Below are 23,387 nucleotides of genomic sequence, written 5' to 3'. Positions count from 1 at the left end.
TTCAAATATCCAGAAGACAATGAAAATGGTAAAATAAAGAAGTATAGACACTATTGTGGGTAGAAATATACAAATGTTAAAAGACAGATTGAAGTACCCCAAGTGTGGGGTGGAAAAGACATGAGGCTTCACAAACATCTCCTTGAAATGAACTCTTGACTCTTCAGGTTGTGGGTACTTTTCCTGATTCACATTAAACCTTTGACAGGACAAACTGTGTCCATCCTGTGGTCCACATGCTGAGTGATTTTAAGCACAAAGCATTGTGAGCCAGCAGGCAGCCACTGGGGTCTCCACCTTCCTTCCTTTCCTGAGAATTTCTTTGTTCTTTTCCATTTCTTCTTTCTGAGAAACACTTATGTGTAATTTTTAAATTATGTAATTTTACAAGATAATCTGCTTCTCTAATTGCGCTTGTATAAATTTTTGGGAAACAACTAATCCATTCCCCATCCCCATCTGTGATTTTTGCCATTAAAACTTGTATGAAATCCATATGACCCGAAGCGCAAATAGGCTGCCTGAAATTTGTGTTTCCTGATTTGCATCTCTGACTAAACTGAGCAAACATTTTGATTCACCCTTTGTGTCTCGCTTTCTCTTCAGGATCTACCTATTCAGCAGTTCCTCTCTGAATATGTTACTACTGTCAATTGCAGAACTACAGAGGTATGTGTCTACATATTTTTGTAAGGCAGTGTAATGCAGGTTTCATCTATATATCTAATACATTTGTATAAAAGTATATATAGGAAATATTAATAAAATGATAGTGTGTGTGTGTTTCTGCTGTGATAAACTGTGCAGGGCAGTAAAGCATCACTGTTCACAAAGTAACGAGGTAACAGATCAGATCACAAGTTGATTTTTAAAAATACTTTATTTTATATAAATTATTGCAAGTTATTTTCTTTTATGCCCTCACCCTAGCTCTGGTTACCCTTGAGGTCCTCCTCAATGGACTTATGGTATTCATTGTGGGGTAATGAAGACCTTAGTCCGTCCCTGTGGTATAGTAGCAGGAGACCATGCCTCCTACCCACTTGGCAGTTCTTACTGTCTTTTTTCCTCCTCTTCCAAAATCTTCCCTGAGCCATGGCAGACTGGTTGGCAATCTGATTTAGTGTTGAGTTCTCTGTAGTCTCTGTATTTCTGCTTTGACAGGTTTTGATTTATTACCATATCTGTCACTATTTCCCTAGAACTGGTTGTCAGCCTAGCCATAAGTGCAATATTCATATTTCCATTTCCTCTGCAATTTCTTCTGGGCTCTGGAAGATGTGGTAAGGGTGGCATGTCTCATGGTGGGCAGTCAGCTATCTTCTTGTCTTACCAATGGATCTTGGTTCTCCTCTGTTTTTTCAGCCATCTGTAAAATAAAGCAGATTTTCTAATCAAGAGTGAGAGCATCTTGGGTTAAAGGGGGTATGCAAATTGATTTGAGTTTTTTTTTTTTTTTTTTTTTTTTACTGATATGCAAGCCCACTCTTCTTCTCCAGAGAGCAGTGGGGGCTTCTTTCTGAAGTGTGTTTTTAGACCATGAGTTTCTGACTTGATTTCCAGTATCAGATGTGAGCTCTTTCCCACTGGTGTGTCTTAGTCCAACCAGAGAACTGGCTGGTTATGCTCAAAGGCTGCATGCCACTATTGCACAAGTGTGTACTTTGTGACTAGATGGTTGATTTCGTTCTCTGTAGTGTTCCTTATTTTTTCATGCTGCTTGTGACTATTGTTCTCCAGCATTGTCCATAGGACTTTCTAGTACTTTGAGGACCATACAGGTGGAACCAGCATGATATTCTGATATCCTGTGACCACAGCTTTTGGTGCATTCAACAATAAGCTCTTACCTTTTAGCTCAAGGAGGTAATAAAGTGTTTTGGCAATGGTCTCCATGGTTTTGCATAACTCCTGGGAAATAGCTGACTATGGAGAGAAACCAAATTCTCGGCCTGGTATTTACCCACCAGAGTCTGTGGTTTTAATGTTAAGTTCTTTCCATTGTCTGTCCAGACTGTCTCCACTCTCCCTTTATTGATAGTTATATCTTGTAGAATGCTAGGCAGAATGGAGTTTTCTATGGACCCGAATCATGTTGTCTTTAGTTTTATGTAATTCCCTCCGTATCTCCCCTAACCCGTCCCACTCTAAGCCTCCCACCACCTTCAATGTTCTGTCCCTCCCCTCAACCTCTCCTCTCTTCTCACCCATTTTTTTTTTCTTTTTTGGTCTCATTTTAGTTTTATGCCCATATTCCTGGTGGTAATTGCCATTTGCACTCATCTTCATCGATCCCAAAAAGTCATATGAAAGAATATATATTGTATTTTTCTTTCTGTGTGTGACTTCGTGTGACCTTGCTTAGAATGATTTTTTTTCCAACATGATCCATTTACCTGCAAATTTCATTATTTCATTTTTCCTTAACACTGAGAACATTCTTTTGTATGCATGTACCACATATTCATTATCCACTCATCAGTTAATGGGAATCTGGGTTGATCCTAGTTACTAGCTATTGTGAATAGAGCAGCCACAAATATAGCTGAAAAAGGTCCTTCTTTAGTAAAGAGTGGAGTCTTTAGTATACATGCACAGGAGAGGTATAGTTGGACCAAAATGGTAAATCTATTTTCTTTTTTTTAAAGAGTATACATTCTGTTTTTCATAGTGGTAGTACCCTTTTGAACTCCCACCAATGGGTAAGGGTTCTTCTGTTCCTATAGCATCACCAGCATTTGTTATCATTTGATTTTTTTTTTTTTTTTGATGAATACCATCCTCTTTGGGGTGAGATAAAATCTCATAGTTGTTTTAGTTTGCATTTCTCTGATGACTAATGATGTTGAACATTTCTTTGTTTAATGGTCATTTGTAATTTTTGAAAAGTTGATGACTACATGAAAACCAGAGAGAACTAGTTAATGATTGTCTCTAAGACTGGAAGTCATTCAGTACCAGACAAGCCTGACCAGTCCCCTGATTGATAAACTTCCCTTAACTCAGAAGGCATTTAAGGGGCATAAGCCATCTGGAATATCCACCCTAGACAATTTTGCTGAAAAAGCTTATTTTGAGCAAGGACACAATAACTGCAGTTCATTTTCTACTTCCCTTGGACCTATACTTGGTCAAGTATGTTTTTCTTAAGATCCTCCTTCTAAGCTTGAACTTCAGCCTAGCTCATTGCTTTAGCCTCCATCTCTCAGGAAGGCTGCAGCCCCTCACTGTGTTTCAATAGCTTTTTTCTGTTGATCTCAAGTCTGGTGTTTTCCTTTACTTTTCTCTTTACATTTTCTCTTACATTCAGTGCCATGATGCAGATTGGAGCCCTCAGGGGCTTTTGGGCTATGAGCCCTCTTCTTCTCTTTTCTCCTTCTCCCCTCTACCACCTTGTCAATGTTTCACTCCCCCAGGAGTACAAAAACTCACCATGATCAGTACTCTGAAGTAAAAGGCCACCAATTTTGACTTGAAAACTCCAGTATTTCTAGTTTCATACCTGGAAGCTTCTTCTATTCTTCTTTCACCTTCTCCCCCAGACTTTTTAATTCCAGATTAGGGGCCTGTGCCATGTGATGACCTCCATCCACATCCTCATCAAATTACAGCCATCAGGACAAGGTACTCACTTTCAGTCTGCGGTGGATATTCCCTGTTTCAGACCTTAGTAACTCAAGGACTTCCTCACTTTTGGGTACATGGATGATTAGAGTGTCTGGGAGCCCCCTCCCCCCCCCCACACATCATTGCACCAAACACCCCAAATGGGAACACTCCATCCTAATCTCTGTTTTTTGTTTGTTTGTTTTTGCACTTTCTAAGCCTGGGAGGCATCCCTGGTGATGGAATTAGCCACTCTAATTACTCCTTGTTCTCCAAAATGAGCTCTAAATTATCTATTCCAAAAGACACTCCATTGGCATGTCTCAAAATTAATTTAATAAAACTCAGACTATCTGAGCTCCTTGCTACCAAATTACTCTCTATTGAATTTAGCCACAGTATTCTTTAGACAATGGCCACCACTGGCCTGAATAAAGTACTTTAGATTTCAATATTTTCATTGGTCTTGATAAATTTCTTGGACAACATGGCAAATGGCCCAAGTTTCCCTCCCCTGCTCCTGCCCCTTCTAACACTCTGTCTCTCACACACAGTTCTGTCATCTGGCCTTGACTTGCCAGGGTCTGTACCTTTCACCCCAAATTTAAGCCATCTCACTAAATCAAATACAAACCCTGCCTTCTTATAGAAACTCCTATCTCTACTGGCTTTCTTTAACTTCTTCTACATATGGATATCTAATTTTTCTCCCATTACTAAAAGTTAAAATCACAACCCAGCATCTAGGGGTTTTTCCTTTCTTTTCCTTTCTCCCCTTCTTTTCATTACAAGCCACAAAAGAATAACTGACAATTGAAGTGGGACAATCACAGTACACACAATCTTTACTCTTTAATGACTAGGAAAAAAAAAAAACACAAAACAAAACAGTGCCTGCCACACAGCTAGATAATATAAACAAAGACAAACACCAATATTATCAAAAGGTGGTATTAGAGCTCATCTCATCTGTTTTGGTCCAATAGTGACCAAGCTCTACTCTTTTATGTATCGTTAAATAATTAAATAACTCATTTATTATATCTAAAATTCATTGCTGATAAGTAAATTAACTCTTAAGATATAATCTCTACTTCAGAGTACAGTCCCATGCCCAAACAATGGTCTTCATCTAAAATATATGATTTCAAACCCTACAGCCCAATTTCCAACCTTTCCTGAGTAATTGATACCTACACAAGTATTAAAATTAATCAAAGATTTTATCAAATACAGATGCCAAAGTTTTATGCTAACTTATTTGCCTTTTTCCTGACAATTTCTAAATTACTTTTATTGGTTTAGAGTTATCAATAAAATTTTTTTCAAAACTGATAATATGTTCTGCCTCTATTTATAATTATTATATATATAAAGAATAAGATATGCCAACCTTCTAAAAAGCTATTTCTCTGTATTTCTCTTGCCTTACTTGTTTACATAGTTCACATTAAATTTTCTATAATAAGATGGTAAATTTATTACAATAAAAATTAAAAGGTTCCTGGCCCAAAGTTATGTCTTATACCATAATAATCTTTTATGCTGATTATGTTCCATACTACAAAGTCTTGTACTAAAACTGTAGTTTTTGTACTGGTTCAAGACCATAATTTATATTATAGCTTCTGGACAATACTAATTAACCATTTGTTTTCAGGCTTTTAAAGGGATTCCCCTGGACTCAGGCTGGGAATGTCATTCGCTTGGTATCTCTAGAGCTCTATGGACTCCATAACATCTATTTTTGGTATCAAAGTATATGTGCCATACAAACAAACAAAGACCAAGTGTACCCCTTGGTCATCAGTGTCAGTGTGTCAGTGTGTGAGGCCACTACAACACTACCAATAAAAATGACAATTGTGTTCTTCCAGGAAAAGGAAACAAACATAAATAGGTATCTTAATGATTTAAGATATATCTTTGATGGCACTATAGCTCCTAGAAACTGGTTTTGTAAGAAAATGGAATTTCTTGTATGAAAATCTTATTACAGGATTTTTGCTATATTACCTCTAAGACCTTTGTTTCAGTGTAGAAGAAACATTTTTAAGTCTCTGTTTATAAAATCTATAAATTGATTCATATACCCACTTAAGTTGAGCCAGATGATTGGTTTTAACATACATTGTCATTTTTATGAGCTCTTTCTTCTGCACAGATGACATAGATATAAGTAATATATTTAAATTGCAGTGAGAATTTTCCTATTTTATACATATAAACATAATAATTATTCAAGAAATAGTTCTTTTTCAAACAGTTTAATATCCGAGATAAACATACTGAAAGCATTGTGTCTGGAAGGTGGTGTGATTATTGTGAAGTGGGCTGTGAAGTGGTGTGTCTTATTTAACATTAAACCAATAAGTTGCTCATAAAACAAGTTAAAAAACTATTTAATTTTCTGCTGTTACTTGTAGGTGTTCAAAGGCTTATATGGAAAAATTCTTAATTATTTGTATGTATTAAAGGAATACGTCTCTCTCCTGAAGAGAGCAAGGAAACTGTGCTTCAGGAAGTCATGTCTGGGACATCTAAAATTAAAGGTCACAAGACCACTCCCAAAGTTATGTTAATTAGAAACTGAAACATTCCTTCCTGTGCTGGGGATGGTGGGCAAGAAGGAGGTTCCAGAGATTCAGAAGTCAACAAGTCAGGAAAGGTTTGCAATCCCCTCCTCAAGGCTATAGACAGAGAACACCATTGCTTGAAGAAGGGGCTCTCCAATTGAGACGCCTGCAAGTCTTGTAGTGTGTTTAAGACTCTCCAGCCACCCAAGCTGCATGCAGGTTACGCGCCATGCTCCTGCAGGTTACACACCATGCTCCTGCAGGTTACGCATCATGCTCCTGCAATGCAGCTTTCATGAGTCATCACCTATGCTGGGTGGGCTTTTCGCATGTTGCAGTTGCTTTGGATTTATCTGTTGATCCTGTATAAGCAACCACACACCCTAGTCTTTAACTAACTGCAATAAACTCATAAATTCACCAAGTCTGTTTTTTTATAGCATTCTCATTTGGTTTATTGTCTGTGTCATATCTAGGGTGAAGATGTGTGTTAGTGTCTCCCCAGGGGAAAGGTTTCCTGTGACAAGTATAAAAGTAAAAATTATGAATATATATTTACTATCATACTATAATATAATTCAATGATTTTATTTAACATTTTAAACTGATATGATAAAAGAAAAATAGTCTTATCTTGTGCCCAATAAATAATTTTGACTTGCAATGAGATGTCCAGTATCTTTAATTTCCTAACTACAATAACCCTCAGTCATTTCTTGTCTTTGATGTCCATGAAACATACACCCCAAACTACATTTGTCTGATATTTCAGTATGACTAGATTTAAATTATACTTTTTGTTAAGAATACCAGAGATGAATTATTGTGTCTTCCTCTAAGAGTAATAAGAGGCAGACTTCTATTTGTGCTGTTGAAATGATGTTATTTTATTGAATTTATGTGGTTAAGTCTGACTTCATCCTGTTACATATTTCCATTTCTAATCTGCCACTATTGAGCAATGAACTCTTTCATAGGTATAACAGATTCAAGAATATAATTATCTGGGGAGGCTTAAGGTTTGTTGTACATTAATAATAAAAACTTAGGACTTTGAGTGGAGAGGGAGTGTTATGTTTTGAGTGAATTCCTGTAACATGAGTGAAGGTTAAATGCACAGACAATACTGATGATTTGGAATATTGTTTGAAGAAATATGAAATTGTTTTTTTTTTTCTTTTAGACTCTACTACTTGTGAATAGATGGTAAATGTCAGCTCAATGCAAGAGGAGAGAAGATGTCAGATATTTGATGAGGGAAAAATGGTTGCCATGGTGATTCTTTTGACTTTGTTGACTAGAAGAAAAATATCAAGACTGCTTTGTAGTAATGGTGCATCAATCATACACACACACACACACACACACACACACACACACACACACATATATATATATATATATATATATATATATATATATGCATATGTATGAAATGTATATCTATTTATGTAACATGAAGAGTAAGAATAGATATTTTATGTTGTTTTTAATCTCATTCATCTTGTGTCCAATCATGGATTAGGACATTACCTGGATTGAACCACTGAACCATTAGAGTTAGTGATGGGAGATGTTATGGTTACATGCAAGAAATATAGAGTAGGGCAAGAGAATAAAAATGCCAACATGATCATTAGGTTTTTACAATGACAGAAATATCAGTATTTGTTTTCTTCACCAATTTGTACAGTGTTCACACCTTTTGGAAAAGCCCAAGCAATCATCAGAAAAAAATAATTATGAGTAGAAAGCCATGAAGCATAGTTATTCCAATTTGCAACAGAGATCTCAGTTATGCTCTTTAGTATTCCTAGATTTAGCTAGTTAAAACACATCTAATTAAATGCAGCTGTCTATTCTAAAAAGCTAGGTGGTTTCCCTCCTTACTCTCTTCATTATTCTCTGCCACATAGACTGAAGTGCCAATTCAGGCACAACAGGACTTTAACCAGTATGAAAAACTTTGTAATGATAGAAAAGACACCCTGAAAATGCACTGTCACAGATAACACATGGTAACTAGGAGACAAAGAATCAGGGTGTGCCAAGTAGTCAATAATACAAGTAGTGTCAGCCTTTCCATCCTGGAACTAATAGCCAGATTAAATAATTTATTACAATAGTTGCTTCCATGAGTATTTACTGATGTTTTCTTGTCCATGATACAGTTCACCCACTTCATAAATGTGAGTGATATCTGGAGGTGTATTAGCTTTATAAACGAGTAGCTGGGTATAGTAGTTTAACTGTATGTCCCCATAAACTCAGATGTTTTATTAAAGACTGTAACTGGATTTATAGCTGCCTAGCTGGAAGAAGTGTCCCCAGGGAAGATCTGGTTGTGTCTCTCTGCTTGGATTTATGAAAGGGATAAATTCCCTGGGATATATAACCTTGAAATAAATCCCTTCCTCCCATAAACTGTGTTTGGTTTGGATGTTCATCCAAGCAATGTGAAGCTGACTACAACAAAAAAGGCATGGATTTCTTCATAGTATGGAGGCTGTGGGATCCTCTGAGGCTTGGACTTCTCTGTATTGCAGATAGCTGCTCTAGTAACAATGTGTTAGCAAGTTCTAACCCTGTATGGACTGGTCTTCACTGCTGAGGTCCACTCTCCTTATTCCGCTTTTAACTGTATAGTGTGTTTTCTTTTATAAATGCCCTGTAGTCTCATTGGGTGAATCCTGGGTGAAGTGCTTATAGGTAAATTCACGTGAATTCTAATGATGCTTCATGTGTCTGCCTACATCTCTGATGCATTTTCTTTTCACATGTGCACACACACGTGTGTGTGTGTGCATGTGCGTGTAATGTGGTGCATGCAGGATATATGGTGTATCCACATGTATATGCACTTGAAGTGCCCTGTGTGCTCACATGTGGCTGGGATCGAGTGCTCATTTGTGGTAGCCTGAGCTCCACTGGCTTTTCATGTGTTCTCATTTTGAGCCAGAGTCTCTTACTAATTCTAGAGCTTGCTGGCTTTTTCAAGCCAATGTAACTTTCTGCAGGTTACAGATACATGGCCATTCCCAGCTGTTTATGTAAGATGTGGAGATTCAAACTCAGGTAGTCTCAGGCCCCTCAGACCCTCATGCTTCACAGGATGCACACTTAACCACTAAGTCTCCTTTCTAGCCTTCCGGCATATTTTCTTGCATATTCTGCTGTTTTAACTGTCTTGAATTCCAAATCCAGTCTTCTCAGTTCAACATCATTTCCATGTTCTTCTCTAAGTATGAATTCTAGTATACTTTATTAAATATTAACAACTACTGTGTTAATATATTGTGATAGTTTATTAAAACTGAATTTTCAGTAAGGTTGATGAAAAGAGTACATTTTAGCAAGAATAATAGGTTACTTAATAGGTGAAAACATTCTGAAACACAAGAATGTATAGAGAGTTGCTCATGTTGCAGCTATACATATTGAAAGCATATCTGCAAATGATCAATAAAGTCTTTCTGAGATATAAATCTTTGCATTGCAAAATTAACAACAAACTAGGAAAAGAGACCAGATTTTCAGATGAGGGACATGTGCCAATCACTAACATCTTTGGAGGTAGAACCAGAAAAGTTGGAGCTTGGGTATACTTGTGGTAGGTTGAAAGGAACTGAAGTTTCTGTAGGAACAGAGAAAATCTACAAAGAGAAGAGAGAGAGAGGCGGGGGAGGGAGAGAGAAGAGAGGAGAGAGTAAGAGGATTTGGCAAATAGAATAGAGGGAGAGGAAATTGCAGTGGGGAGTACACAGAAAGTGTTTTAGAGGAGTGTTGGCAAGTGAGAAAGAAAAGCCTCAAACACATGCACTGTAGAGTCACAATGTTACTTCAAATTCTCAAAGAGAAACAGAACTTAAGAGGGCTGAAGGAAGAGAGCAAGATCTCCAGTGCACAGATGGATATAGTTTGTTAGCAAATATCTTCTTTTATTCAATGTTAACTACCTTAATTTTCAAAATCATTTGGACTTACAGTACTTTTCAATAATTACTCTATTTCCACATCTGTTCTGGTAATATGTTGTAGTTGATCCTGTAGTCAGTTTATCTCTCTCTCTCTTTCTCTCAAAGTTGCTTGAATTTGAGTGCATTGCCATTAGTACATTGTTTTGTTCTGCTTAATTTTTAACTAACTGACACCCATCACCCGTTTAGGAGTAATTGCACCTCTGCTTTGCCATCACTAAGTCCCACCCTTTCTTCTCCTCCTTCCCCACTCCTGACTGAATTTGAGGTCCACACCATGCTAAGCAATTCTTGCCTACTACTGAAAACCTAATCAAAAGCCATGGCTAGGGTAGTCATAAGCCCTGGGAGAAAGCTACTACTGTTGGTTGGATAGATGGATATATTGTACCCACAACATTGTTGTCCACATATTTATGCTTATGGCCATATATTAATGCTACTCTCACTTTTGGTTAAAGAAGCTTCTCTTTTCAGATGGTGGTGACTAATGGGGCAACTCTAAACTCACCAAAGGACTGAAGAAAATAAGGGAGTGTTTAGCACTAAGTGAGACATCTACATTGCACACTCCAAGTCTCAGGGACCATTACAAAAGAGATGGTGGTGGAGAGCATATAATAGCCAGAGGAGTTATTTGGAATACTGTCATCAGGACACAAAGTGGTCATGGCATTCTTGAACTTGCAGCAACTGATTCTACCTATGTAAAGCCTATTTAATAGGAGGAAAAATAAATGGTGATATCAAAATAGAAGAATGACTGGTTTAAAAGAAGAAAGTTTTCAGTGAGGGGGGGGGAGAGGAAGGGTAAAAGACGTTAGTGGAAGGGGATTATGATTGAGTACATTCTGTATATGAATGAAGGTTATGAATAAAAAGTTAAATAAAAGGTGAAAGATTTATGTGATCTGAAGAGAAACCAGAGTACAATGTGCTATCTCCACAATGCATGACGCATATACCTCAACAAGGAGAGCGCAGGGGGATGCGGTAGGACATGGATGAGCCTAACAATGGTACCAACTTGACTGTATTCACTGAGTACCAAACTAATTCAGAGAAAAACAAATAAATTATTTAAAAAGTTAAATAAAAAACAATACAAAAGAGAGATGAAAGTACAGTCTCCCTCTGCTCCCTTTGCTGCCATAGATACCATAACCCCATGTCAACAAAACCTTCAAATGAACTTAAATAAATACCTCAAAGACATGTCTGTCTGCACTTCTGTGGTCACTGAAGTCTCATACATCATACCTAAATTATGAAAACAATGTATGCCTCACAATGGATAAATGCATAAAGAAAATGTAGTGTATCCACAAAGTAAGCAAAAATCCCATTATTTGGGAAAAAAATGACTGTATCTGGGGTATATTAACTGGAATGAACAACATGCAGAAAGTTTAATGCCATTGGATTTTACTCATATCTAATGTATAAATGATTGTGTCAAAGAAGCAGAATATTATTTGTGATTATCAGAGGCAAGGGAATAAAGAGGGAAGAGGACAGTTGGCTGAGAGGCATCAATGAATATAACCTTGAAGTTTCTGGCAGGAATGAATTCTGGCGTTCTATGCATGCACAATGACTATAGTTAACAATAATATATATTTCAAAGTAGCTGTACAGAAAGATTTTTGAATGTTTCACAATAAAAACAAATGTACTCTAAGGCCACAAATGAAACTTGTCTTGATTTACTAAGAATACAAAGTATACATCTCTATCAAAATGTACATTATTCTGTATAATAATAATAATGAATAAGTACAATAGCTGCATATAAAATGAAACACTTCAAACACTGAGATGGTAGTTGGGGATCCCATTAAATATGGATGTCTATTAGAATTAACAATGAAATAAAATTTGGTAAGAATCCTTTCCTTTGTTACTTCATATATGTATTTTGCCACACAAAGCTAAGATAAACATAGAAAAATAGCACATATCATAAAATACATGACATCCATGTCAAGCATGTGATGTTATATGCATGTAAAAGAACATATGTTCTTCTTTAGATTTTTACTTTTAATTATTCCCCACAATTCTTATGTGACTATTTCCATCAGTCCTTTTATAGAGTTAGGTCAATTTCATTTTGTCTGAAAATATATGGTACATAACTAGTAATTAAATATATTCTAATATCTACTGTCAGGAGAAGATAATATCTGGCAGCAGTGTGATGCAACGTCTCAGTTTCCAATAGTCCTACACAAACATCCCTAGATAGTAAGTTACTCTTGATGACTTAAAAATATTAGTTTTGAATAAAATCAAGTGATTTTTCAGTTCCCAAATCAACAACTAAACATATTTAGAAAATTAGAGAATTTTAAACTCATCTACTACTGTGATTTTCATGGAAATGAATTTTATGGGGGCATTTTGTGGTAATCTAAGGATGTAACTGTTGGAGAGCTCTTGAGTACTTTTAGATAAAAAGTTAATTAAAACATCAGTCAGATAACATATGTGTATCTCTTTGATGTTCCCATAATCATATTGCTTGGATATGAAGAGATTATGAACAAAAGCAAAGGCAGGCAAAATAGGAGATTTGAAAAAAAAAGTTTAAAGGATTTGAATTCAAACTTTTTACAAGGTCATTGCCCATGCTTAAATCAACTTCCAGTAACTTTTGCAAAACAGGAAGAATATTCTGAGAGAGGTGAGGAGATTTTTTGTCTTGGCAGGGCATGTGGAATACAAAAATTAGCATAAAGGGTTGCCTTGCCAAATATCTCAGGCAGAGACTATTACAATCCTGAATAATCCCCATAATTTATAATAATCAAACAAATCTAGATTTAAGTGGAACAGAGAAAATAATGGCTAAATTAGTCCTCCAACTCTTACTTAGCAAGTCACTGAATCCATTTCAAATATTTTATTGTATATGGGTTCCATTTTGAGGATGACTACTTAAGGAATATAAATGCAGAAAGAAAATTTAAAATAAAACAAATTTAATGTACAAACAATAGTATCCCACCACGTGGAACTCTCACTATTGTATAGTAAAACTCACATGCTCAATATATTATTTCAAAGAAATTGATGTACTAAACTGCAAAAAATATTAAGCATTTACCTAAAACTTAAGAATATCATACACTTATCTTTGCAATTCGCACAAAGTATGTGCATCTTTTTGTAAGTGTACCACATGAAGGTTTTTTTTTTATTACTGAAGACTTATTCTATCCATAAAATGTATTTAGATAAATGATCATGCTGATGCTCTGATTCCTACCATGTAGCAGCTGTTTAAAAGAGAAATTGCTTTTTCGAAGTTAATTGTGAGAAACATATGCTATCAAAGCAAAGTAAGTGCCAAAATATTTTACATTATGAAGAAGAAGGTATTCAAAGAGTAACTCTCAATCTCATATTAAAATCCCACTTTCATACTCATATGATCTTGCCTTTGGGAAGTCATAATATGGAATGTGTCTCTATCACAAAAATATAGATATTAACATATTGTTTTAGACAGATGCTGTTGCAGATGCAGAGAAAGACTGAAGATGTGTTCTGGACAGGCAGCTCAGAAATTACTGTCTCATAGATGAGTAAGCAGCTATAACACACAGTCACCAGTCTTGTATTTCTGTGTAACAGTAATGAAAAGCCATCTGTCCAGTGCAGTAATTTGCCAAGAGTACAGCCCAATACTCTATTTGATTTCAATATATTTAAAAATGAATCACAAACAGTATTTCTCACCACAGTTCATTTTCTTGTTTGCAGTAATATAAATAAAGGATGCATGAAATAATTTCAAAACCCTGTTAAGGAAAAAATAAATAAATGTAGTTGTTGATATTGAAAAAATAGAAAATATACCTGTTTTGATTCAAATGGGAAATAAAAAAAAACATTTTGATAAAAGTTATTTGTACTAAAAACATTAACAGCCTTTATACATTTTTAAAGCAGTGTTTAATTCATAGAGAAGGGAAGCAGGAAGTGAAGAGAAATACCATGTATCACCTCAGTTCTTAGATTCCCTCACACCTACATCTTACTTTGGCATAGGTCATTTGTTGAACCAATATGAACATAACATCTGTGGTAACTTGAATGCATGGCCCCACAGACACAGGTGTTTTACTAAAATTGAGACTGTAGTTTCAGCCCCTAGCAGGCAGATTCCTACTATAGGGGGTGTATCATTGGGGGCAGATCTGAATTCCAGCCCAAAGATATCAAGAAGAGTTTGAGCTCTTGAACTCTGAGCACCAGATTTCCCCCCTTTCTGTCCTTTTTTGTGTTGATTGACTGGGTTTTGGGTTGGTTGGGTTTTTCTCTTTGCTTGGATTTATAAAAAGGAGATAGCTTCTTCCACCAGTGATGGAATTACTCCTAGATCTGTAAGCCAGAAATAAACCCCTTCCTCCCATGAACTATATCTGTTTGGAAGTTTGTCCCAGCAACATTCAGCTGACTACAACAATATTCTTGCAACATCTATGCATTTTGTTAGGACTCACAGTAGTGGTGTAATTGCCTACATAGCTTGCCTCATGAATGTCATGTAGCTTCTAATTTCACTGCCATTATCACAAGTCACCAATGTGGTGATGCTGGGCATCACACAGCACATTCATGTTCTGGAAGGCCTTTTGTCTCTCTCCTTCCTCACTATCTTAAACCCTTGACCACCAGTGATGTTTTACTGCCCCTATAGCTTTACCTTTCCCAGAATAGTGGCCAGTGTGTAGACTCAGAATCATTTAGGATGTAACCCTTACCAAGACCTCCTCCTTTGATCTGGCAGTATTCATTTACAGTTTTCTTAGGGACATTGTGACTTGGTAGCAAATTTCTTCCTTCCTTCCTTCCTTCCTTTCTTTCCTTCTTCCTTCCTTCCTTCCTTCCTTCCTTCCTTCCTTCCTTCCTTCCTTCCTTCCTTCCTTCCTTCCTTCCTTCCTTCCTTCCTCTTCTCTGCCTTTCTTTCTTTCTTTCTTTCTTGCTTGCTTGCTTTCTTTCTTTCTTTCTTGCTTGCTTGCTTGCTTTCTTGCTTTCTATCTTCTTCTTCTTTGAGCTAAGGTCTCATTCTAGCACAGGCTGACCTGGGATTCACTATGTAGTTTCAGGGTGGCCTCAAACTCACAGTAATCCTCCTACCTCTGCCTCTGGCGTGCTGGGATTAAAGGTGTGTACCACCACAACTAGTACAAATTTCTTTTTATTATTGATGTTTTTCATTGGTATGGACCTATAATGTTATTTGTGATTTGAATATGAAACTGTAATGTAGCAGAACTAAGAAGCAGGGCCTCAGGATATGTCTGTCTCTAGGGTGGAGACCTAATCAATAGGATTAGATGCCTCTAAAAATGCACATGATGCTACACATCTGCAATCCAAGAACTAAGTGGCAGAGGCAGAATCTTAAGAACGATTAAAGCTGAGGCTGCTCAGTGAGATCCTGCATCCAAACATTCATCACAATATTCCTCTCACCATTTTCCAGGTGGGATACAGCGCACCTCCTTTCATCAATGAACCATCTCAGAAGCTGAGTGAAGCCATCCCAAGAAAGAAATGTTCTCACTGATATCATTTTGGACTTCACAACTCTTGGGCAAAATTGAGTAAGTGTAAATTTTATCTTTAATTTTGTTGAAAGTCAAAAGAAAGACTTAATTACAAAGATAGAAAAAATACGTTAGAGAATTATAGAATTAAGATTATACATATTTTATAATTGTTTGAATCTTAAGAATGATGATGGCCTATAAAAGAGTGATGAGCAGAGCACTGGTAGCAATATCTAATTCAAGCGAGGCAGGCTGAATCACTGAGATGATCAGCAAGGTTGAAATACTTGGCCCCCTTGGCTTGCAGGCATGTATAGTGGAGATAAGGACAGAAATGAGGAGAAACTATTACTGACTATAAAATTAGTTCTTAGCTGGTATTACCTTTTCATGAGCAGCAACAATGAACTAAACAGATACATCTAGATTCTTAAGATCTTTAAGAATGGCAGTCATCTCTCCATTCCATGTGTTATTTGTAATTGTTTCTACTTTATTGTTTAGGCATAAAAGCAGTTTCAAAGACTTCTCCTTAGTCTCTTGTAAAATATTTTTGTTGCTTTATGTGAATGGGAATCAGTAAGATAATCCATTGCCTGTTAAGTAAATCATTCTTTTCTTTTAATTAATTAATTTATTTATTACTACTATTATTATTATTTTACTTAGTGTGTGTAGGAAGAAACTCTAGGTGAATTTGTAGCACTTTTGGAGCCATTGTGTGATATACTTGAGCAAGGAAAACATTTGTATATTTTCACCTAGCATACATATGCTTTCTACTTTAGCAGAACTGATTTTATTTTGATTAATATTGTTGATGTAGATGAGAATTCCAGGGAGTTTCTCATTCACTTTACCCAGTACATATTATTATGGTATCTTATTGTGAATAGCCATCAGTTATACTTTATAGCTCTGAGTGACACACATTTTCTTTAATCAAATGACTCTGGGTTTTATAATTTTGTCAGAGCTAGAAATTGAGTTCAGTATCATCATTCTTTATTGGAATAATAAATGTTAGCCATTGTCTCACCAAGTTTTGACCTTTCATATTTCACACAACCTCATCATATGGTCAATAGCAATCACTATAAATCATTCTGGGTGAAGGATCTTGATTTTTCATTTCAGCTTTACTGATCATATCAGTAATTTCCCTACTTTGCTTCTGATAACACTGATACTACTTAAGTGCTTATTCCTTGCCCTCTCCAAATCTCCCTTCCTCCCTTTCTTGTGAATGGGCATGCACACGCATGTTTGTATGTGTGTGAAGATACAAGTGTGTGTAGGCACACATTAATATGTTTGCCTTTGTAGACTGCCCCGGCCAGCAGGGAGTTGAACAAGGACTCGAGGAGAAGCTAACCTGAATGGGGAGAGGCAAACAGATACAAGAAGGAGACTAAGCTAGGTATTTTTCAAGGTCTCGAAGTTTATTTTTACACATAGGTTTTTATAGGATTATAGGGGGAAGGAGTCATAATCAGGCCAGAGATCACAGGGTTACTGGATAAATGCAATTTCTTTGTTTCTTCATCAACTACCAGCAGCACCAGGAGAGGCTATCACCCAGGAGTAATGGCTTCTTCATTTCTGGTAATAGATCATTAGATGAGGAAATTGAAACTTAACTTGCTATATAGCGGTTTCTGTCAACATGGCCGAGGATTGGTTCATAGTTCCCAACAGTAGACCAGAGCATAACCTTGGGTATAGCTCTTCTCAGGTGCCATATACCTTTTCTGAGATAAGATCTCTGATTCACTTAAAGGTTGCTAAATAAGGCAGGATTGCTAGTTAGTAAGTACAACAAACCCATTTCTCCACATGGGGATTACATAAATGTATAACCATAATAAAGTAATAAAAATTACTTTGGGAGCTCAAACTAAGCTCCCCACAGAATCATTTCCTCTGTCTACCTACTCATCTTTATTGCTGGCCATCATCTTTTCCAGATTTATATACCTATTCCAATAACATATACTCTATGTAAAGCGTGCTTTCTAAATTAATAATGTCCTAGTATAGATGCATCTTATTTATTAAGTATTATAGTTCTTATTTCATGATGCCCTTCAAACACTATTTCCAATGATGGAAAGATGTCTTAACACTTAAAGGAGCTTGCTTACAAAGCCTGATGGCCAGGATGCAAATCTTTATATGCACATAAAATGAGATATGGTGCATGTGTTTGGAGTTCAATTGAGGTAGCAGGAGACCCTGGCTCACTCTATCTCTCATTTTCTCTTTTACTCATCTTCCTGGCTTTTTATTTCTCATTCCCAGACAAGTAAATAAAAATATTTAAGATACTGAACTAAAATAAAATTTATTCTTGAGCATTCACTTTTAATCTTCACAAAATATCTTGACAGGTTATATGATATTTTATTGCTTAAAGTTTAAGGATTTAAAAAACATTTCATTTATTTATATTGAGAGAAAGAGAGAGAAAGGTAATAGGCATGCCAGTGCCTCTAGCCAGTGCAAATGAACTCCTGACACCTGTGCCATGTTGTGCATCTGATTTATGTGGATACTGGGGAATTGAACCTGAGTCCTTAAGCTTCACAGGCAAATGCTTTAACTACTAAGTAATCTATCCAGTCCCAATTTAAAAAATTTTTTTTTTCATAAACCATTAGCTTTCTTCTCTGGTGTTCTTATGGATGCTCATGTGGAAATTTAACCTAATTGTTGTTTCACAAACAATTATGAGAAAACTTGGGACCAAAAAGCAATGTCACTGTGCAGGATGACTTTAACATGTAAACTGTTGGGTATTCATAGATGTGGATGGTTTTCTCTCTTCTGGGGATTATCAGGGAGCTTCCTTTCAACCTAACATGTTAGTGGAAACAAGACTATGATAATTCTTTTTCTCAGACATAAATGGAAATGTCTAATTATGTTTCTTTAAGTTCTATTCCTTATCTATTAGATGCCTACCTTCACTGTAGGAGACTTATGAGGGGTGGATGCATTTTTCTGTCCAGTGTAAGTGCATTATGAATTCTTAGTACTATACAGAGAGTTTAACAAAGGATGGAATCTATTTGAACAGTTTTGATCATTTCTATTTCAGATACTGAACAGAGAAAAAAAATGCAGGTATTTTCAGTTGTCTGTACAAATTTGGCACTTTGGAGAATTCTTAGACAGAATTATAATTTCTATTTTAAATCATCCTATGTGTGATTTCCCATCTTCAGATGAAAGTACTTTTGTTCCTATATATTTTTGAATGCACAAAATGAAAAAGAAATAAAGTGTGACTTCCTTTCCACTGAGTGGATCTGTTAGCTAATTCCAAAAGCATTTAACTGGTGCTGACTTCACTCTCTGTTGGGGTATCTACTTCTCTTTTTCAGATGGGAGCTGGACCAGAGGAGATAAATGACCCAGCGCACTCCACCCCTGCCCAAGCCCCAGCTGAAACCACAGAGGAATTGGGAAAATGGGCAAGAGTGCTGCTTTCATAGTACATCTGATATTAACACAAGGGTGAAAGAGACAGACACTGAGGACTCTCGACACCTACCAAACCAGAGATCCAGAGGCTCCTAAGTGCCCATCATTGAATCAGACTTAAAATGTACCCAGAATGGCTAAGATAATTTTATGGAAGATGGGGCGGAAAGATGATTACAGCCACAAGTTGGTACATTTTGAACAGAGACATTGTCTCTCCCCCATAACTGACTGTTGCCCCCACAATGCATGACCCACAATTCCTATGGGGTTGACTTGCATCCCCAGTGAGGAATGTTTCTTCAGAAAAAAGAGCAGGGGGAAGGGAATGGATGGTACCAACATGTGTTGTTTACACACTAAATATGTCCATATCAAATAAAATAATTTTTTAAATGTGATTTCTCTTTGAATACTTAGATTTTAATAAATATTTAATATCTCAGAATGTGCCCTTTAACATTTGTTCCTCTGTGATAAATTTTGTGTGTTCATGTGCATGTATATAATTGCTTTGAAAAAGTTATTCTCGCCGGGCGTGATGGCGCACGCCTTTAATCCCAGCACTCGGGAGGCAGAGGTAGGAGGATTGCCATGAGTTCAAGGTCACCCTGAGATGACAGAGTTAATTCCAGGTCAGCCTGGACCAGAGTGAGACCCTATCTCGAAAAACCAAAAAAAAAAAAAAAAAAAGAAAAAGTTATTCTCAGCAACAATTGATTTGAATGACAATAAATAGCATTGTGAGACCTGGTTATCAGAACCTTAATATATTAATATCTTATTCACTCATAAAACAATTGTCACACATGAAGTTATGAAATTAAACAAGCATAACAAAATTCACTGCTTGGATTTGTTTTCTATTCTCAATTACCTTTCATTGAGTAGAATGTCACTGAAAGTAACAAGTGCAAAACATTTGCCATGTCATCTTCTTGTTCAATTTCACCTTAAAAGAATAAACTGAAAGCAAGCACAGAACAGATTAAAGATATTTATCTTAGGGAGAAGAGCAAGCCAGTCATAAAGTCATAATATACATCCACTTGAAGAAGAACCAAGGTGTCTTGATTGTTAAGTTGAGGTGGGGAGTGTTTTCAAATCACAGAAATATACAAGAACAATAAAAACATTGTGCAGCTCTTTTACAACTATTTAAAGATTTCTGTGTCCTTCAAAGAAATGGTTCAAGTCAAGACTTTTCTCCTTAACCTTCACACAGATATAACTTATTTAGAGAATTCAATATATGTCTACATGTACATATATGATCATTGAATGGGACTTCCTAAAATCAGGGAATGTGGTCATTTAGAGTAAGGAAGAAAGCCATCTTGAGAAAAATGAGTACTGCTGAAGGAATCACCATACAAGATTTTAAATTGCACTGCATACACATTGCAATCAAAACAGCATGTTACCAGCGCAAAAGCTGAGGTATAGATAATAGAATAGCATAGTGGACTCATAGACATCAGAACATATAACTACAGCTACCTTGTTTCTTTCAAAGATGGAGAAATTCACACTGGAGAAGAGAAGAGGGAACATCCTCAACAAATGTTGATGGGGCAAAACACTCAAACAGAAGATTTATTTCAGGCTTATAGGATAGAGGAGGAAATTCATCATGTAGTGGAAGGTATAGCAAAAAGTAGTCCAAGTGCTTCTAATAGTGCTGGATTATTGACTCAGCTCTTCCCAGGTTCCACCTCCCAAAGGTTCCAACTGAAACATAAGCATGAGACTTTAATAACAAGTATGTGGGCAGTTTCTACTCATGCTACCATAAAAAAGGAATAAAATTAGGCTGTCATTTCTCACCCTGCAGGATAATCAACTCCAACTAGATCAAAGAACTCAAACTATGAAACTGCTAAAGGAAATGGTAAAGTGTAAAGTACAAGATAAAGAAATGAATAAGAATTTTCTGTGAATAGGACTTCAATTGCTAAGGAAATAAGTCAGAAATTGGCAAACGGTATCAAATGAAATTTAAACACTTTTGTCCAGCATAAGAAATGGTCACCTGAGTGAAGACAGCATAAATAATGGAAGACAGTCATTTCCGACTATACATCTGCAGAAGATTTAATTCCTCTAATATACAAAGAATTCAAAAAGAAACAATCTAATCATAAATTGGTAATACAACTGATGACTGAGGGCTGAAGGGATGACTTAAAGGTTAAGGCTGAGGTTTGTCTGAAAAGCCAAAGGACCCAGGTTTGATTCCCCAGGACCTATTTTAGCCAGATGCAGAAAGGGGTGCAAGTGTCTGGAGTTTGTTTGCAGTGGCTGGAGGCCCTGGCACGTCCATTCATTCATTAATTCTCTCTCTCTCTCTCTCCCCTTTTTCTATGTCAACTAACTAAATAAAAACAATTTTTTTTTAAATGAGAACATATTTTGTCAAAGAAGGGTGAAATTGACCTTAATTCAATGTTGGTTGGAATGCAAGCTTATACAGCCACTGTGGAATTCAGAGTACTGGATTATTGAGGTTGCTCAAAAAGCTTAAAATAGAATTATCTTTTGACCCGGTTATATTACTCATGAGCATATACCTTAAGGATGCTCACGTTTAGTGTAGAGATACTTGTTCATTTATGTTTGTTTAACTTAATACTAAACCATTTTTATAAATTGTAGCTTTGAGACATTTTATTACAAAACCGTGCTCATATACATAATCTAATATGAACTTAAAATTCATCATATATTTACTTCATTTTTTAGCGTGGCCTTCTAGTAAATCTTTAGCTTCATTGATTTTGGCTGCTATATATGGAGATCCACCTTTGTCTGGGTGATTTAAGAGCCTAATTCGTCAATGACCATCTCTTATTTTTCCTTTATTGGAAGTAGGGCTTACACCTAGTATTAATGCTGCTTCCCATTTTGGCATTTTAGGTTCAAACCCACCTCTGTAATAGCCTCCACTGAAGGCAGATTTTGGTAGACTTTGAAAAGCTTGTTTTACTTGAGGCTCTACATGCTTCATGACTTGTAAAACATAACAACCTGCAAATCCTGCAGCAGCTATGGTCAATCTGACTGCTACCATTGTATTGGCCTTGTCTCTGGCTCAGCTCTGCCGTGCCCCTGCAGGGACATGGTTCATTCCAGCTCTGGCCCATGGCCACCAATCCCCCCCCCTTTTTTTTTTGCTGTTGTATTCACAATAGCTAGAAAATAGAATCAACCTACATACCCTACTAATTATAAATGCATGATAAAAACCTGGTAGATATACCTAATGGTGATTTACCTAGCTATGAAGAAACATCAGATATGGTTTCCTCTAAGGATTAAGCTTTCCAGCATTTCATCATTATTGATGGAGGAAGGATTCATAAGCTCCCACACCTCCCAGAGTAGTTAATAGCAACTAATAATTTCTGGGAGAAGAGAGGCATGTCTTTCAACAGTGTATCCCATAGATGTGTTGCCCATTCTCAAATAAGTAACCTCCCACCCATGATCAGTCAAATAACCCCAATATTTTTTGTTTTGTTTTTTATTTATTTATTTGAGAGCAACAGACAGAGTGAAAGAGGCAGATAGACAGATAGAGAATGGGAACGCCAGGGCCTCTAGCCACTGCAAAGGAACTCCAGAAGCGTGCACCACTTGTGCATCTGGTTAACATGGGTCCTGGGGAAACGAGCCTCGAACCAGGGTCCTTAGGCTTGACAGGCAAGCGCTTAACAACCAAGCCATCTCTCCAGCCTAAATAACCCCAATTTAACTACGTGCATCAAAATAGACATAAATGTAGGATGTGGATCAAATGAAAAGCAGAGGATAAGAGTGGAAAGAGAATGGGGACGAGAATGGGTAACTGGGAGGGATTGTGATCAAAGTGAATTCTATACATATATAATATTCTCAACAGTGAAAATAGAGGTAAAAGAAATATTTTTGTATTTATTTACTTGCAAGCAGAGAGAAAGAGAGAGAGAGAAAAGACAGACAGAAAAAGAGAGATAATAAACACAGTAGGGCCTCTAGCCACTGCAAATGAACTCCAGAGGCATGTGCTATTGTGCATCTGGCTTAGGTGGGTACTGGGGAATTGAATATGGATCCTTAGACTTTGCACGCAAGTACCTTAACCACTAAACTATTCCTCCAGCCCTAGAATAATTATTTTAAATAGGTTTATTTGGTAT

At 36.5% G+C, this 23,387-nt stretch overlaps 1 pseudogene; it reads right to left on the bottom strand.

The window, feature by feature from the left end:
* Window positions 1-21,940: 21,940 nt before the first annotated feature.
* LOC101596127 lies at window positions 21,941-22,290 on the bottom strand (annotated as a pseudogene).
* Window positions 22,291-23,387: the final 1,097 nt, after the last annotated feature.

The sequence above is a fragment of the Jaculus jaculus genome, chromosome 2 (assembly GCF_020740685.1).
Source record: "Jaculus jaculus isolate mJacJac1 chromosome 2, mJacJac1.mat.Y.cur, whole genome shotgun sequence".
NCBI classification, from domain to species: domain Eukaryota; kingdom Metazoa; phylum Chordata; class Mammalia; order Rodentia; family Dipodidae; genus Jaculus; species Jaculus jaculus.
This window is presented reverse-complemented; position numbering and strand designations above follow the sequence as displayed.